Source organism: Chiloscyllium plagiosum, chromosome 14 (assembly GCF_004010195.1).
Source record: "Chiloscyllium plagiosum isolate BGI_BamShark_2017 chromosome 14, ASM401019v2, whole genome shotgun sequence".
NCBI classification, from domain to species: Eukaryota; Metazoa; Chordata; class Chondrichthyes; order Orectolobiformes; family Hemiscylliidae; genus Chiloscyllium; species Chiloscyllium plagiosum.
In genome coordinates this window covers 33,035,813-33,052,855 of record NC_057723.1, presented here as the reverse complement: position 1 = coordinate 33,052,855, position 17,043 = coordinate 33,035,813, and the positions used below count along the sequence as shown (strand labels likewise).

At 41.2% G+C, this 17,043-nt stretch overlaps 1 long non-coding RNA gene across 1 annotated transcript in view; it reads right to left on the bottom strand.

Annotated features, from left to right (window-relative positions):
* Positions 1-8,360, bottom strand: part of LOC122556913 — a 35,024-nt gene extending 26,664 nt beyond the window's left edge. The window contains exon 1 of the long non-coding RNA XR_006313701.1: positions 8,229-8,360. This is a non-coding gene — a long non-coding RNA (uncharacterized LOC122556913). The remainder of the gene's footprint in view (positions 1-8,228) is intronic.
* Between the last annotated feature and the right edge of the window lie 8,683 nt (positions 8,361-17,043).

Sequence of the window (17,043 nt, the reverse complement as noted above, 5' to 3'; positions counted from 1 at the left end):
TGTGGTTAATGACTTAGTAAATATAAGTGAACAATTTTCTTTACTTCCCTCTGTGATCAGTTTATCAGCAATTGTGGTAACTCACCCAAGTGGGCCATTTCACTATCTGAATCCATACAGTGAATGTTGGCAAGCTGACTGATTACTGGGAGCCTTCATTCCATGTACATTCTTAGACATGCATCACTAGGTAGCAATTTGGGAGTGAAGCTGATTGATGATTTGTAAATCTCAAGGGCGTTCTGAACAATTGTATTGCATTTACCTTTTTTTTTCAAAAAGTACACTAATCCTCAATTGGGCTTCCTTATTCAAATGATAAATGCTATTATTTTGCATATCAGTGAGGCTGAACAAATGGAGTTACATATTTCCATACATAAACAACTTGGTGTTATATGCACGCTGATTGTTGTACAGTGATGGATGTGGTAATCTCGTGTTCCTGTCTGGTTCTCCAACTGACCAGGTGAGATTGCAAGCAGGGATGGGCTGGGTTTTGGGGAATCCATGAAGCTCTAAATTAAGGATATGGGGAAGATGTGACACATGAGAATCGCTTATAAAAGATCTCCAGTATCATCCTTTTTAGCTGTCTTTGATGAAGACATTCATTTCACAGTTTTCCTTATGAATCACATTTTGTTACAAAAAGTATTTTTAACATTACAAATATTCAAAGTTGTTGCTCATTTGTTTTTATCAAATGTAGTTTTTTGAAATGGGCTCAATAATGCAATGTCAGATGTCCAATGCACACTATATCCCCAAATGCACACTAGATTTTGGAACATAATTTGTGTACAAGGCTCATTAAGGCTTCTGAAAATCTGCAAATTGATCACATATGTGATTGAAGTGTCTGAGCAGGGCTGGATTTTAATTTTATTGGAGGGTGGCCAACACTTTTCAATAAACATTCAGGGTAAAGATACAGGGCAGATGAAAATCTCTTGGCCCATTGTTTGCTCTGTTGAGTTTTTGGTACATACTATATGTCCAATTAATCCCACTGCTAATCCCATTTATTCTGTAGTTTTTTCCCTTCATGTATTCATCCAATTTTCTTTTAAGTGTTACCATTGAATGTACATCAACCATGCTTTCAGACTTTGCATTCCAGCGAACAATTCACTATTTATTATCAATTCACTATTTATTATCAATTCACTATTTTATTAATTTCACCTTGGTTTTTGTCAGTCAGCTTGAATCTGAGTCTTCTGATTACTGACCTTCTGCAGTTGGAAATAGTTTCTCCTCACTTACTTTGTCAAAAGCCTTTTGTGATTTTGAACCCCTCTGGCAAATCTCCCCTTAACTTTTATAGAAGAACATGCCTGGTTTCTCTAATATTTCCATTTAACTGCAAGCTTTCACTCTTGATACTGTTCCAGTAAATTTTCACTCTGCCCTCTCTAACTTGCTTTCTAAAGTGTAGTGTGTAGGATTTAATGATTGGAGAGATGGGAAAGAGTGGAGAAGCTTTGAGGGAAAGGAACTAATTTCAGCATTGAGGGATATCAATAGAGGGGATACACCCAGCCCGATGCAAGTCCAATGCTAGTGTGCTGTTAAGTGCTGAGTATGAGTGCTGTTAAGAAGAAGTTGGAGACCTCATTGTAGAGTGGTTAGAGGAAGTGGGTGATCAATGGTCTGTGATGCAGGAATGTGGAGGATGGGATCAGAGGTTTGAAGTAGGGAGTGGGGTCACAGTTTGTGTTCGGGTTGGATGAGGTCAGGCACATTCTTCATGAAGATTAGTTTGAGAGCCTGGGTGTTATGCATCACAGCGATTACTCAGGTAAGCATGTACGATCCTGCTAGCAGGAATAAAGCGTCTCACTTCCTTGGTTCACACAATCTGAGCTGAACGTAGCTGCAGGATCTCCCCTGACTCAGTTAGTTGCCCATCTATTTCTCACCCCACACCCAGTTAAAACTGGAAGTTGGCAAATTGGTTTGGGTCTAGAATTAAATTTTCAATGCTTTAATCTCAAATTTGATCTAAATGGAGTTAAAATTCTGATTATTTCTACCTGTCTCTGTTCTTCTGAAGTTTATTACCTTATCTCTCCATAGTTTACTACATTATCAGTGAAAGCTTTGAAAGTACTGCCTATACACCCAAATCCTAGTCATTAAAACATATCAAGAAGAACATTAGTTCCAGTTCTAGCCCCTGAGGGACATCCCTACATACTTCCCTCTACCCCATAGAGCAACCATTAAATACTACCCACTAATTTCCATTCCTTACCTAATGTTATATCCATCCCGAGGTAGCTCCTTTATTTGTATGGGTTTCAATTTTGCTATTATTGCATTGTATCAAACACCTTTTGTCCATAGCCATATCAATTATACTGATCTCAACCCTCCCTGTTACTTGAATTAGAATTAGATTACCTACAGTGTGGAAACAGGCCCTTCGGCCCAACAAGTCCACACCGACCCGCCGAAGCGTAACCCACCCAGACCCATTCTCCTACATTTACCCCTTACCTAAAACTACGGGCAATTTAGCGTGGCCAATTCACTTAACCTGCACATTTTTGGATTGTGGGAGGAAACCGGAGCACCCGGAGGAAACACACGCAGTCACGGGGAGAATGTGCAAACTCCACACAGTCAGTCGCCTGAGGCGGGAATTGAACCCGGGTCTCTGGCGCTGTGAGGTTGTGAACCACTTCTTCAAAGGATTTCAGCCAATTAGTCAACTCAACTTGCATTGAAAAAGGTTGGGTGTACTTAAATCAGGAATTTAGATTTGGAAATAACATAGGTAATACAAGAATAGTGGCTGATTTGAATTTGCATAAGGACTGGGTAAACCAAGTTGGCACCAAGTTCTGAAGCTGCTTTCTCTCCACAGATGCTAGCAGACTTGCTGTTTTTGTTTTTGTTTCCGCATAAATGGTGTGGAGAATGAATTCCTTCAGTGTGTAATGAGGCAGACTTAATAAACAATCTCAGAGTAAAAGCTGTTCCAAAAAGCAATGACCATACATGATAAAATTTATCTTTCAGTCTGAGAGGGAGAAATGTGCATTGGAAACAAATATCTCCTTATGTCCTAGTCTACTTATGACTGATTCTGCACAACATGAATTGTCTGTGTAAGCTGTTGCAACAAGATCTAATTGAATCGACAGCAAATGATTCCTTCACATTCATTAAGATTATACAAGAATTACATTCTGTGAGTAACAGCATGTCCATGTGCTCTTTCGATAATTCCAGCTTATGCACTAACATATCGCTCAAAAAAGCTATTGATATTTACAGTATGTCGCTATATCGTGGCCATCTAGCTATACTACCTGTGTCTGAATCTGTGTCCTCAGAACACATGAACTTAGCAACTTGAGCAGTTGAGTACAGTTTCAATGACACCATGTACTTCCAAATAGGTGGTGTTATCATGTGATACTCCTTAAGTCCAGCTCTTACTAACAACTTTGTTGCTTGCCATGAGAAGTGTATTTTTGATGGAAAGATCACTAGTTTCCTACCCCTTTCATAGTTACAGTAAGTAAATTGGCACAGTGGTTAGCACTGCTGCCTCACAGCGTCAGAGACCCGGGTTCAATTCCTGCCTCAGGCGACTGTGTAGAGTTTGCACATTCTCCCCGAGTCTGCACGTGTTTCCTCCGGGTGCTCCAGTTTCCTCCCACAGTCCAAAAATGTGCAGGTTAGGTAAATTGGCCATGCTAAATTGCCCGTAGTGTTAAGGGAATAGGTCTGGATGGGTGGCGGGCTGGTGTGGACTTGTTGGGCCGAAGGGCCTGCTTCCACTCTGTAAGTAATCTAATCTAAATAACATATTTACAATTTTTAAACAAAAGCCATATCAAAACATTTCTTTACACAACTTTACACAAAGTCCATCCTGCACTCAAACTTACCACTGAAATGGGGCAAAAAAATTAACTTCCCTTCCTGATGTATCAGTTGAAAAGTTGGACAATGGATTGTTAACTACCATCTGCCCCAAAGTGTACACTCTCTGATCCATTTACAGGTTTGGATTCCTACAGTCCTACATGCTTCTAGCTCAATCATATTATCAACATCATGATTGAGCCCTTGCCATCTGCTCACTGTGTGAGCTAGATGCTGAGATAGGGTATATCAAAAGTATTTCACATGATAAAGGAAATCCTGATTAACTCATGACTAATTTTATATTGCAAAAACTGAGCAAAGGGCCTAGAGCCACTGCCTTTGGCCCTGAGCTGAGCCGGTCTACCTCAGATTACCTTGGAAGAGGAAGTTATGTCAAACATTGAACACCCAGTAAATCCACAAATAATTTCTCTCTGGGAGGATTCTACTGTCAAACCATTAAAAAATTGCCTTCACCACAAATGAGTAATGTGATATCTGAGTTTCAGTGTCAGTGTGTTGCCAGATATGTAGGGTGTAAGTCCCAACAACTGGTGGATTATATCAAACACCACATCCTGTTGATCATTCACAGCTGGCAGTAGATCATTTGTGCTCAGCCAGACTGTGGCTGCAAACCTCAGTTAAATATATCCACCATTAGTTGCGATTCTCCCATTAGAAATAATTTATTAAACAATCCAGACCGTACTAAGATTTAGGACTAGAAATCAATTTTATAATGTCAATTGGGCCCAAACTGTGCCACACTTATGAATGCTAGAAACTACATATATTAATACACAAGACATGATTTATTTCGGTAGAAAGAACTTGCGAACAAGGAACAAGAGTAGGCCACTCAGCCCTTTGATCCTGCTGCACCATTCAATGACATCATGGCTGATCTAATTTTAACCTGAACTCCACATTTCTATTTATCCTCAATAATATTTCATCTCCATATTAATGAAGGATTTATCTACCTTTGCCTTAGAAAGGTATCCATTGCCTTTTCAGGAAGAGAATTTTAAAGATGCATTAAAATGAATGAGAGGAAAGTTGTAGATACTTTGCACCTTTTTCCAAACAAAAATGGCATCATGGATATGACTAAACTTTGGTGCATCCCCATGGTAATGCTTTGACCAATCCAAATTTATCTGGCTGGTCTTGAAATTAAGATTGACTGTTATCTGTTTTTGTTGTATTTCCATACCAATTATTGCCCAACCGATCAGTGCCCTCTTACTCTGCATAAAATGTTGTGACATTTGTCAACTTTGTTTCTTGGGTCCAAGTTCTGATGAGAGCAAGAGAAATAACTTCACTTTCTTGTCTCTACTTAGCAATGTTTAACAACTTTGCTAAACCTAATAAGAATAATTATCAAGAACAGAGGGCAGAACTGACTGTTGTAAATTACAAAAGGAATTTAGTGACAAAATGAACAACAAAAGCAGGCATTTAAAAAAAATACTTACAGCTCACAACAAAGATATACCCCAGTGTGATATAGGGTATCTAGGAAGCAGAAGACCATGGTTAACCAGAGGAGATAAGGATAGATTCAAATTGAAAGAAAAATGTACAACGTTGCAAAGATATTTGTAAGTCAAAAGGATTGGAAAGATTTTAAAAACAAACAAAAGCTGACCAAAAAGATTATAAAGTGTGAGAAAATAAACTTTGAGAGTAATCTTGGAAGTAACATCAAGATGAACAGCAAGAGCTTCCTTAAATATAGAAAGAAAATGAGAGAGATCAAAGTGAAAATCGAGAATGAGGCCAAGGTCATAATAATGAGGATCCAAGAAATAGCAGAGAAGTTGAATAAAAACTTTGTGTCAGTCTTCATGATGCGAAGATAGTAACAGCGTTCCAAAATTATAAACCAAGCAAGGGGCAAAAGTGTGTAAGGATATGAATTCAATCTCTATCATAGAGGAAAAGTGCCAAGAAAACGAATGGTCATTGGCAAAAATACTTCTGTCGGTTTCTCACACAACCCCCAAAATGGTGGTCCAGGATGTCTGGGGACCAGAAGGGGCAGCCTTCCCTGGTTGAGCTGCCATCACTGCAGTTGTACTTTCTGCTCTGACAGATATGTAAGAAATCTATTCTAAAACTTATAGTCAAAAACATCAATAATTCAATGATAATGCAATAGTCAGATATGGCTCATGCTTTTCCTACAAATTGAACATTAATACCATTACTGAATTAAAACTCTATCACATACTTGCTCCTATTATTTTTGGTTTCCTAATCTACTACTGGCATCCCCGCCAGCAAATGTGTTCAAATGTTAAAATTTTACTGGATCACTTTATGGGTTAATGCCCACATGAAAGGGAAGCTTACTCACAAGCATAGATGTTTGGTATAAAATATTGGCCGTTCACTTAAAACACAATTAGTTGATGTCTGACAGAACTGTGTTCATCAATTAATGAAGACAAGAAAGCAGCCAAGAATTCTCATCAATATCTATGTTCAATACTAGAAATGGATGTTTATTAGTGTGGTTGCGAGGTCAGCTATGATTTTTCTCTTCTTTCACCCTGGGTCTGACAAGCTGATTCACATCCTAAGCTTGCTAATGGAAAATGCTGATGATGTTGATGTATTGGAGGCCTAATGGTATCCAAGCATTATTGCAGCACATATCAACTTCAGGGGAGACATGTTAAAGAGTGACTAATGTGTGGATAAAGAGAAGAAAGTGTTGTGGTTCGATTAATGAAATGAAAATTGATTGTCAGGCTCATCTACTGTTCTGAATGGTGCATGCATAAATCCTAAAGAATTAGGAAATGGGAATAAATCTACAACATAAATACAATCAAACTGCGTAAGCTGTGGGACCAACATCTGAATATTGCCATTGAGTCCATTCATTTAATCAGTATTTGCTACAAGACATGGCACCAGCACTAAAATTCTTCAGAACAAGCTTTATGCTTTTTAAATTGGAGCCTGGATGGTAATGAATGCCAATAAAGCATTCATGTGCTTCTGCTGATAAAGCCTGCATCTTGAATTTATAACTCAAATGATTGTCTCACAAAAACAGTCACTAATAACCTCTTAATTTCGAAAGCCTAATCTCTGTTGTATGCCCACAGACTAGCAAGTAATAGCTGCTCTGACAAAAATGAAACATGTCTGAGAAGGGCTGCTTTCCTGCCACTGCCAGTGGCAAGGCTCCATTGGGAGCCTTTTGTGTGTGAAGTTGCTTCTTGTGTTCCCACTGGAAGGAACTTTAAAACAGCAGGAACAATACTACTCTCCAGACTAACATCTGTGCCCAGTCCTCACAGTTTAATGGAGCTGGACAGACTCAGGTCAGCATCTGGTCGCCATTAGTGCCGACCAAGAGGTTTTGGTATTGAAGTCCTGTGTATGAGTTCTATTCATAATATCTGTGCCAGAACACAGATATTCTACATAGATATCACAGCAGAAACCATCAATGTCCACCGAACTTGTTTCTGGCAGATAATGCTATACAAACATCCTGGACTGTCACTATTTACAAAGTTTTCTGTAGGTTTTGCCATTTTCTGAAATGTGTTATAAATGTATGTAGTGAACTCCTGTCATTTGTCAACTCAGCCGTATGAATGGAAATCATTTTCACTGCCTTCACGTGAGTTCAGTTTCTCTTTTCTTTCGGAGACTAGGTCCCTGAAATCTGGATTCCTGAACTCATTGACAAAGAGCATTCTTTTTTCCCTATCTTCCAAGAAGCAACACCACTTTCCTTTTCAATTCTTATGTAACATTCTCTCATGTACACAGTTCTTCAATTCATGTATCACTGTGCTGGTGCTTTTACAATTAAATGCCATTGCACAGTTGCTAGGGATATAACAGCAATTGAAGATGTCATTCTGGCAGCTAATCCCCCAGTGAAAATGGGTCATCGCATTGTCAGCTGCTTCCCTATGATAAGAAACAGCTTGTTCAGTTGTACACAGGCGATATTTTTCCCTTGAAGAAATAGTCACTGAATGTAAGGGCATTGTGATAGTTTAAGAAATAAATCTGAGACTGCCTATGATGTGCATTTTGTAGTCTTTACAAGCCTTCTCCTTCCAATGCATTTCTAACCGCCTCTCATAAATTCTCCTGTGTGCCAGGCCATGATTTACTTTCCCTCTTAAATGGTGAGGATTTTCAGCCATGTTGTGTGCCTTGCCTTTTTGAGAGTTAAACTTTAAGACAAAGCAAACACAAAGGAGGATGGATGGCAATGAAATACATTAAACAACCCTTATATAGCACCACATAGCGATAGAAGTGGAAAACACCACAGTAGTCATGTGGGAACTTACCATATGTTAGCAATGATGTGAACCTCATTCCAATATGAGGAAAAAATATCCAGAAGACCCAGGAGAAAAGAAAAAAGAATCTAGCGAGTGAGTTTATTGATTTTCTTTTGGGGCATCACTTCCTTCAGAAGAATGAGCTATCAACAGGGGAGAGAGAGAGAGAAAGAGAGAGAGAGAGAGGACAGTAAAAGGGTAAGCACGGCATTCCAAAAGCAGTACGTCATTCAGAATCTGATAAGAAGTGTTGTGGCAAGAGGGTACACTAGGAAGAGAGAAAAGTCAGTCATATTTAAAAAGTGCACAGGCCTTAGCAAATGGGGTTCCATAAAGTGAGACTAAAGCAAATATATTTAGAGATCCCTAAGTAAAAGAAGTTATGAAAAGTGGTGCAACAAGTGGAAAGGGAAAGCGAAGGAGTGTACTCAAGAGTTCTTGCCTCTCTCAACCAGTATCGTCAGCAACAAAGTATTAGGCTCCATTGAGGGTCAGCTGCAAGGAAAAATGAAACGTCAAGTAAATAAATTTAAGTTGGGCTGCAGATTTAGGGAGGGCCAGGATTTACTTAAGCTGAAAACTAACAACGTTTAAAGAAATCTGATGGATGAATCCAGCAGAAGAAGAAGTCAGGAGGAAAGTAAAGATTTCAAGAACTAAGAATAAATAACTTAGCCATGATTTCTGAATGATCATTCACAAAGTCCTCAAGTAGATGAGAATTTCTTTTTAAGGAAGTGCTTTAGACCATGAAAGGCAGCAAAATATCTTCCATTCTTAGGAAGAAGTGGGAAAAGTTCCCCTTGGCAAAGAAATCTGGAAAATCCTACAAGTGGATCATTACCATTTTGATTTCAAAGAAGGTGGAATAGTCCTGAAGTGGACTGGTAAATCCATGAAGCAGCATAGTGATGCAGTATTATAAAAAAATAGATTTTAAGAGCTTGAAAGCAGAAACTTACTAGCATAGCCAGTAATTGAATTTAAAACCTTATTAAAGAATTCAATAGTGTATTAGAGAAGTACGGGGTTAAAAAGACTGACAAATTAAGGAAATACTGCAATAATGCTGCAGTACAGAATCCACCAAACTTCACAATAATTTAATTTAAAACAGCATTGGTGAATATGATAAAGTAAGCTTAAGGACCATTGAATCATGGGAATATGGCATTGATACAGATTTATAACAGCTTCATGGTAATAAGATTAATTAGCACATTGAGAAGAAATGGAAAAAGATATAACACTTTTAAGTACATTCATGGTCAGGGATGAACTATGCAAAATACAAGATTGGATTTCACAGAGAGAACAGTTTTTAAAATACAGTATTGCTTCAAAATCAAACACTGAAGCACAAAAATAGTACACAGTTGTAGAAAATACAGAGATAACACATGCAAAGACTTTAACAAGAGACTTAAAAGGGAAATTGGTGATCCTAATGATCCACAATTCACAGAACTTATTATATGTTAATGGACATCCTATTGAATTTAAGCATGATATAAGTGGGGGAGGGGGTCACTATCCTATTAGACCAGTTACCAGAAGATTAGCACAAGCTACTGCCTACAAGAGATGAGACTACATTGTCTGGATGGGATAACTATCAAGAGCCTATCATGTTCCAAATCACATAGCAATACAAGGAGATGAAGAACACTTAAAATGTATATGTATCTCACAATCAACACCCGTTATTTTTAAGATAATAAGCATGTTTGACCCTCAACCTCCTTACGAAGCCATAAGGACTTCCATTAGTTCGAGTGAACAGCTGCCCCAGAAACAAATAGTTTTGAACCATTGGTCGAAAAACAAACCATTCTTAACCCAATGGTCAAGCGATGACCAGTAGGAAGTTTATTTTGGGTTCCTTGACTCATGATGAAAGGAAAAAGACTAAAGAATCCACTAAGATTACCGACAATGACATAAAAGGAATGTTTCATATGACTGAGAAGAAACAGTGGCCAGCAAACTAAACAAGCTCAACAAAATTTGATCAGAAAAATGGTTGTTTGACTGGTGAGGTAGACTTTTCTGATTCTCAGTCAAGTTACTGAAGAAATGCTGTTCACCCAGCAATATCTCTGACATTGGCATTAATTGTACAGTGGTGTAAAGATATTCAGTGAAAAGAATCTGAAATGGCTCAAATGGATTGGCCCACTCCTTGTTCTCAGTATTCTCATGTTCTAGAATTTTTGCTTGAATTTTAACCTCTGATCTTCCTTTAGTGATAAAAATAAAAGAACAACAAAACAATAGAATGACTAACAGTGCGCTACCTTTTCCAAGTATTGTGTTGGAGGATGACCAGACCAAATGTCCAGCAAATTGGCTGTTACCCCATACTATGAGCACTGATGACATTTTCACTATGGTAGACGAGTTGATTGTGTATGACAAAAGATGAATTATGGCAGCTTGCCTTCAGAGAGATATATTGGAAAGAAAATACCAGATGTACTTAAGTTTTATCAAGTATACAGCCAGAAATCAGTCTGCATTATGGTGACTGAAGGTCGCACAAGACATTTGAAAATTTCATGTTTCATTGTGAAATCTCCAATTATATAGGATTGTCAAGCCTGAAAAACACTTATTTTATCATTAAAGCAAGATCAGAAGTTAAAATTTAAGAAAACCTGCAAGAACACTGGGCAGCATGGTGGCTCAGTAATTAGAACTGCTGCCTCACAGTGCCGGAAAGCCTCAGGTGACTTTCTCTGTGAAGTTTGCACATTCTGCCCATGTCTGGGTAGGTATCCTCTGGGTGCTCCGGTTTCCTCTCCCCATCCAAAAATGTGCAGATTAGGTGAACTGGCCAGGGTAAATTTCCCATAGTGCTCAGGGATATGTAGGTTCGGAGCATTAGTCAGGGGTAAATATAAGATAGGGGAATGAATCTGGGTGGGTTACCTTTCGGAGGGTCGGCGTGGACTTGTTGGGCCAAAGGGCCTGTTTCCACACTGTGGGGATTTTGTGATGATTCTATGAACATGAGGATACTGAGAGCAAGGAATGGGCCAATCCATTTGAGCCATTTCAGAATCTTTTCATTGATCATCTTCACACAACTGTACAATTCTGGGTATCCAAGATGGAGGACGGGAAAAGTTTCTGGCTGTAACAGCTGCTCCTTTTTTGAGGTATTTTAGTTGTTGGAGGTGATTTCCTCGAATTCCAGGAGCAGCAATTACTGTTTTATATGCTGTTGCATTGTTCTGGAATTTTGGAAAAAATAGTAAAAACAACAGTAGTTTTAAAAGGGAGAAGTACAGACAAAGGAAACACATGGTGAGGTCAGTGCAGGAGAGAAAGACAGAAAGAATCTGACACCACAGTGAACCTGCACAGTTACTGCCTTTGCCGTTTGAATTCATGTATCGCTGGACGTTAGAGTGTGTCTGGGAAAATTAACAAACAGTTAAATTCACAACTGATCTTGGAGGAACTGTTTGGGCGAAGTTCACAGCACAGAAACAGATAAGTGAATTGTTTTAAGTGTGTGGGTTCTTTCTTGATTATATGTTTTTTGAGATATGTCTCTTGATTAAACTTAAAGTATAAGCCATAACTATTAATTTAACCTGGGGCAGTGTTTGTAGAGGAATAAGACAGTGTTATTTTTTGGGTCTGTTGATTGTGAAGGAGCAAAAACGGCCTTTAGTAGAGTGATATGCGCTTCTTGTCAGATGTGGGAGTTTAAGGAGAGTTTACGAGTTACTGTGGATGATATCTGCAATAAATGCTGTTGGTTGCGAATCCTATCAGATCAAATGGTTTGGTTGGAGAGACAGTTAGAGGCAATGAGGAAATTGCAACAGCAACAGTATGTGATGGATGGCAGTTATAGGAAAGGGGAAAAGTTGCAGATACAGTCACATAGATGGTTTAACTCCAGGAAAGGTAAGAGAGGTAGGCAGCCAGTGCAGGAGCCTTCTGTGGCTATACCCATTTCAAACAAGTATGCTGTTTTGGAAAATGTAGTGGGGGGGAATGGATTCTCAGGGGAATGTAGCACTAACAGCCAAGTTTCTGGTATTGAGACTGGCTCTAATGTAATGAGGGGTTCATTAGGTTCAAAGAGACCAATTGTGTTAAGGGATTCTGTAGTCTGAGGCTAGCAGCAAAAAATCAGAATGGTGTGTTGCTTCCCTGTTGCCAGGATCAAGGATGTCTTAGAGAGGGTGCAGAATGTTCTCAACCGGGAGAGGGGCCAGCAAGAGGTCATTGTCCACATTGGAACCAACGACATTGGAAGGGAAAAGATTGAGATTCTGAAGGGAGATTACAGAGAGTTAGACAGGAATTTAAAAAGGAGGTCCTCGAGAGTAGTAATATCTGGATTACTCCCGGTGCTACAAGCTATTGAGGGCAGGAATAGGAGGATAGAGCAGATGAATACATGGCTAAGGAACTGGTGTATGGGAGAAGGATTCACATTTTTGGATCATTGGAAACTCTTTTGGGGTAGAAGTGACCTCTACAAGAAGGACAGATTACAACTAAATTGGAAGGGGACTAATATACTGGCAGAGAAATTTGCTAGAGCTGCTCAGGAGGATCTAAACTAGTAAGGTGGAGGGAGGTGGGACCCAGGGAGATAGTGAGGAAAGAGATCAATCTGAGACGGGTACAGTTGAGAACAGAAGCGAGTCAAACAGTCAGGGCAGGCAGGGACAAGGTAGGACTAATAAATTAAACTGCATTTATTTCAATGCAAGGGACCTAACAGGGAAGTCAGATGAACTCAGGGCATGGTTAGGAACATAGGACTGGGATATCACAGCAAATAGAGGAACATGGCTCAGGGATGGGCAGGACTGGCAGCTTAATGTTCCAGGATACAAATGCTACAGGAAGGATAGAAAGGGAGGCAAGAGAGGAGGGGGAGTGGCATTTTTGATAAGGTATAGCATTACTGCTGTGCTGAGGGAGGATATTCCAGGAAATACATCCAGAGAAGTTATTTGGGTGGAACTGAGAAATAAGAAAGGGATGATCAACTTATTGGGATTGTATTATAGACCCCCTAATAGTCAGAAACAAACTTGTAAGGAGATCTCAGTTATCTGTAAGAATAATAGGGTGGTTATAGTAGGGGATTTTAACTTTCCAAACATAGATTGGGACTGCCATAGTGTTAAGGGTTTAGATGGAGAGGAATTTGTTAAGTGTGTACAAGACAATTTTCTGATTCAGTATGTGGATGTACCTACTAGAGAAGGTGCAAAACTTGACCTACTCTTGGGAAATAAGGCAGGGCAGGTGACTGAGGTGTCAGTGGGGGAGCACTTTGGGGCCAGCGACCATAAATTCTATTTGTTTTAAAATAATGATGGAAAAGGATAGACCAGATCTAAAAGTTGAAGTTCTAAATTGGAGAAATGCCAATTTTGATGGTATTAGGCAAGAACTTTCAAAAGCTAATTGGGGGCAGATGTTTGCAGGTAAAGGGACGGCTGGAAAATGGGAAGCCTTCAGAAATGAGATAACGAGAATCCAGAGAAAGTATATTCCTGTCAGGGTTAAAGGAAAGGCCGGTAGGTATAGGGAATGCTGGATGACTAAAGAAATTGAGGGTTTGGCTAAGCAAAAGAAGGAAGCATATGTCAGGTATAGACAGGATAGATCGAGTGAATCCTTAGAAGAGTATAAAGAAAGTAGGAGTATACTTAAGAGGGAAATTAGGAGGGCAAAAAGGGGACATGAGAGAGCTTTGGTAAATAGAATTAAGCAGAATCCAAAGGGTATTTACAAATACATTAAGGATGAAAGGATAACCAGGGAGAGAATAGAGCCCCTCAAAGATCAGCAAGGCGGCCTTTATGTGGAGCTGCAGAAAATGGGCGAGATACTAAAAGAGTATTTTGCAGCAGTATTTACTGTGGAAAAGGATATGGAAGATATAGACTGTACGGAAATAGATGGTGACACCTTGCAAAATGTCCATATCACAGAGGAGGAAGTGCTGGATGTCTTGAAACGCATAAAGTTGGATAAATCCCCAGGACCTGATCAGGAGTACCCTAGAACTCTGTGGGAAGCTAGAGAAGTGATTGCTGGGCCTCTTGCTGAGATATTTGTATCATCGATAGTCACAGGTGAGGTGCCGGAAGACTGGAGGTTGGCAAACATGGTGCCACTGTTTAAGAAGGGCGGTAAAGACTATAGACCAGTGAGCCTGACCTCAGTGGTGGGCAAGTTGTTGGAGGGAATCCTGAGGGACAGGATGTACATATATTTGGAAAGGCAAGGACTGATTAGGGGTAGTCAACATGACTTTGTATGTGGGAAATCATGTCTCACAAGCTTGATTAAGTTTTTTTGACGAAGTAACAAAGAGGATTGATGAGGGCAGAGCAGTAGATGTGATATAAATGGACTTCAGTAAGGCGGTCGACAAGGTTCCCAATGGAAGACTGCTTAGCAAGGTTAGATCTCATGGAATACAGGGAGAACTGGCCATGTGGATACAGAACTGGCTCAAAGGTAGAAGACAGGATGGTGGTAGAGGGTTGTTTTTCAGACTGGAGGCCTGTGACCAGTGTAGTGCCACAAGGATCATTGCTGGGTCCTCTACTTTTTGTCATCTATATAAATGAATAGGATGTGAGCATAAGAGGTATGGTTAGTAAGTTTGCAGATGACACCAAAATTGGAGGTGTCGTGGACAGCGAAGAGGTTTACCTCATATTACAATAGGATCTTGATCAGATGGGCCAATGGGCTGAGAAGTGGCAGATGGAGTTTAATTCAGATAAATGCGAGGTGCAGCATTTTGGGAAAGCAAATCTTAGCAGGACTTATAAACTTAATGGTAAGGTCCGAAGGGAGTGTTGCTGAACAAAGAGACATTGGAGTGCAGGTTCATAGCTCCTTGAAAGTGGAGTCGTAGGTAGATAGGATAGTGAAGGCGGTGTTTGGTATGCTTTCCTTTATTGGTCAGAGTATTGAGTACAGGAGTTGGGAGGTCATGTTGCAGCTGTACAGGACATTGGTTAGGCCACTGTTGGAATATTGCATGCAATTCTGGTCTCCTTCCTATCAGAAAGATGTTGTGAAACTTGAAAGAATTCAGAAAAGATTTACAAGGCTGTTGCCAGGGTTGGAGAATTTGAGCTATAGGGAGAGGCTGAACAGGCTGGGACTGTTTTCCCTGGTCGGATGCTGAGGGGTTACCTTATGGAGGTTTACAAAATTATGAAGGGCATGAATAGGATAAATAGACAAAGTCTTTTCCCTGGGGTGGGAGAGGAGTTTCAGCAGAGGCCTCACCTTCATCCCCCTATGCTCCCGGATCAATGAGTTCTACACATGGCTAGATATCGAGCATTTCTTCCGCCGCCTTCGCCTCCGCGCCTACTTCTTCAACCAGGACGCTTGCCCACCCTCTGACGACCCTTTCTCCCGCCTCCAACACACCCCATCCACCTGGACACCCCATGCTGGCCTCTTACCCCGCCCTCGATCTCTTCATATCCAACTGCCGCCGCGACATTGACTGCCTCAACCTCTCCACCCCTCTCACCCACTTCACAACGCGCAGTCCTCCACTCCTTCCGCACCAACCCCCACCTCACCATCAAACCGGCAGACAAGGGAGGTGCAGTGGTAGTTTGGCGCACCGATCTTTACACCGCTGAAGCTAGACGCCAACTCGTGGACACCTCCTCCTACTGCCCCCTTGACCATGACCCCACCCCCCACCACCAAACCATCATCTCCCAGACCATCCATAACCTCATCACCTCAGGAGATCTCCCATCCACCGCCTCCAACCTCATAGTCCCACAATCCCACACCGCCTGTTCCTACCTCCTGCCCAAAATCCACAAACCCGACTGCCCCGGCTGACCCATTGTCTCAGCGTGCTCCTGCCCCAGCAAACTCATCTCTGCATACCTTGACTCTGTCCTGTCCCCCTTAGTCTAAGAACTCCCCACCTACGTTCAGGACACCACCCACACCCTCCACCTCCTCCATGATTTTCGCTTCCCTGGCCCCCAAACACCTTATCTTCACGACGGACATCCAGTCCCTATACACCTCCATCCGCCATCACGAAGGCCTCCAAGCCCTCCGCTTCTTCCTCTCCCACCGACCCAACCAGTACCCTTCCACTGACACCCTCCTTCGACTGACTGAACTGGTCCTCACTCTTAACAACTTCTCTTTCCAATCCTCCCACTTTCTCCAAACCAAAGGAGTAGCCATGGGCACCCACATGGGCCGCAGCTATGCCTGCCTCTTTGTCGGATATGTGGAATAGTCCATCTTCTGCTGCTACACTTGCACCATCCCCGACCTTTTCCTCCGCTACATCAATGATTGTATTGGCGCTACCTCGTGCTCCCACGAGGAGGTTGAACAGTTCATCCACTTTACTAACACCTTCCACCCCGACCTCAAATTTACCAGGACCATCTCAGACTCTTCTCTCCCCTTCCTAGACCTCTCCATTTCTATCTTGGGCGACCGACTCAACACAGACATTTACTACAAACCGACCGACTCCCACAGCTACCTAGATTACACCTCCTCCCACCCTGCCCCCTGTAAAAATGCCATCCCATACTCCCAATTCCTTCGCCTCCATCACATCTGCTCCCAGGAGGACCAATTCCACTACCGAACAATCCAGATGGCCTCCTTCTTCAAAGCCCGCAATTTCCCTCCGACGTGGTCGACGACGCTCTCCACCGCATCTCCTCCACTTCCTGCACCCCCACCCTTGAACCCCGCCCCTCCAATCGCCACCAGGATAGAACCCCACTGGTCCTCACCTACCACCCCACCAACCTCC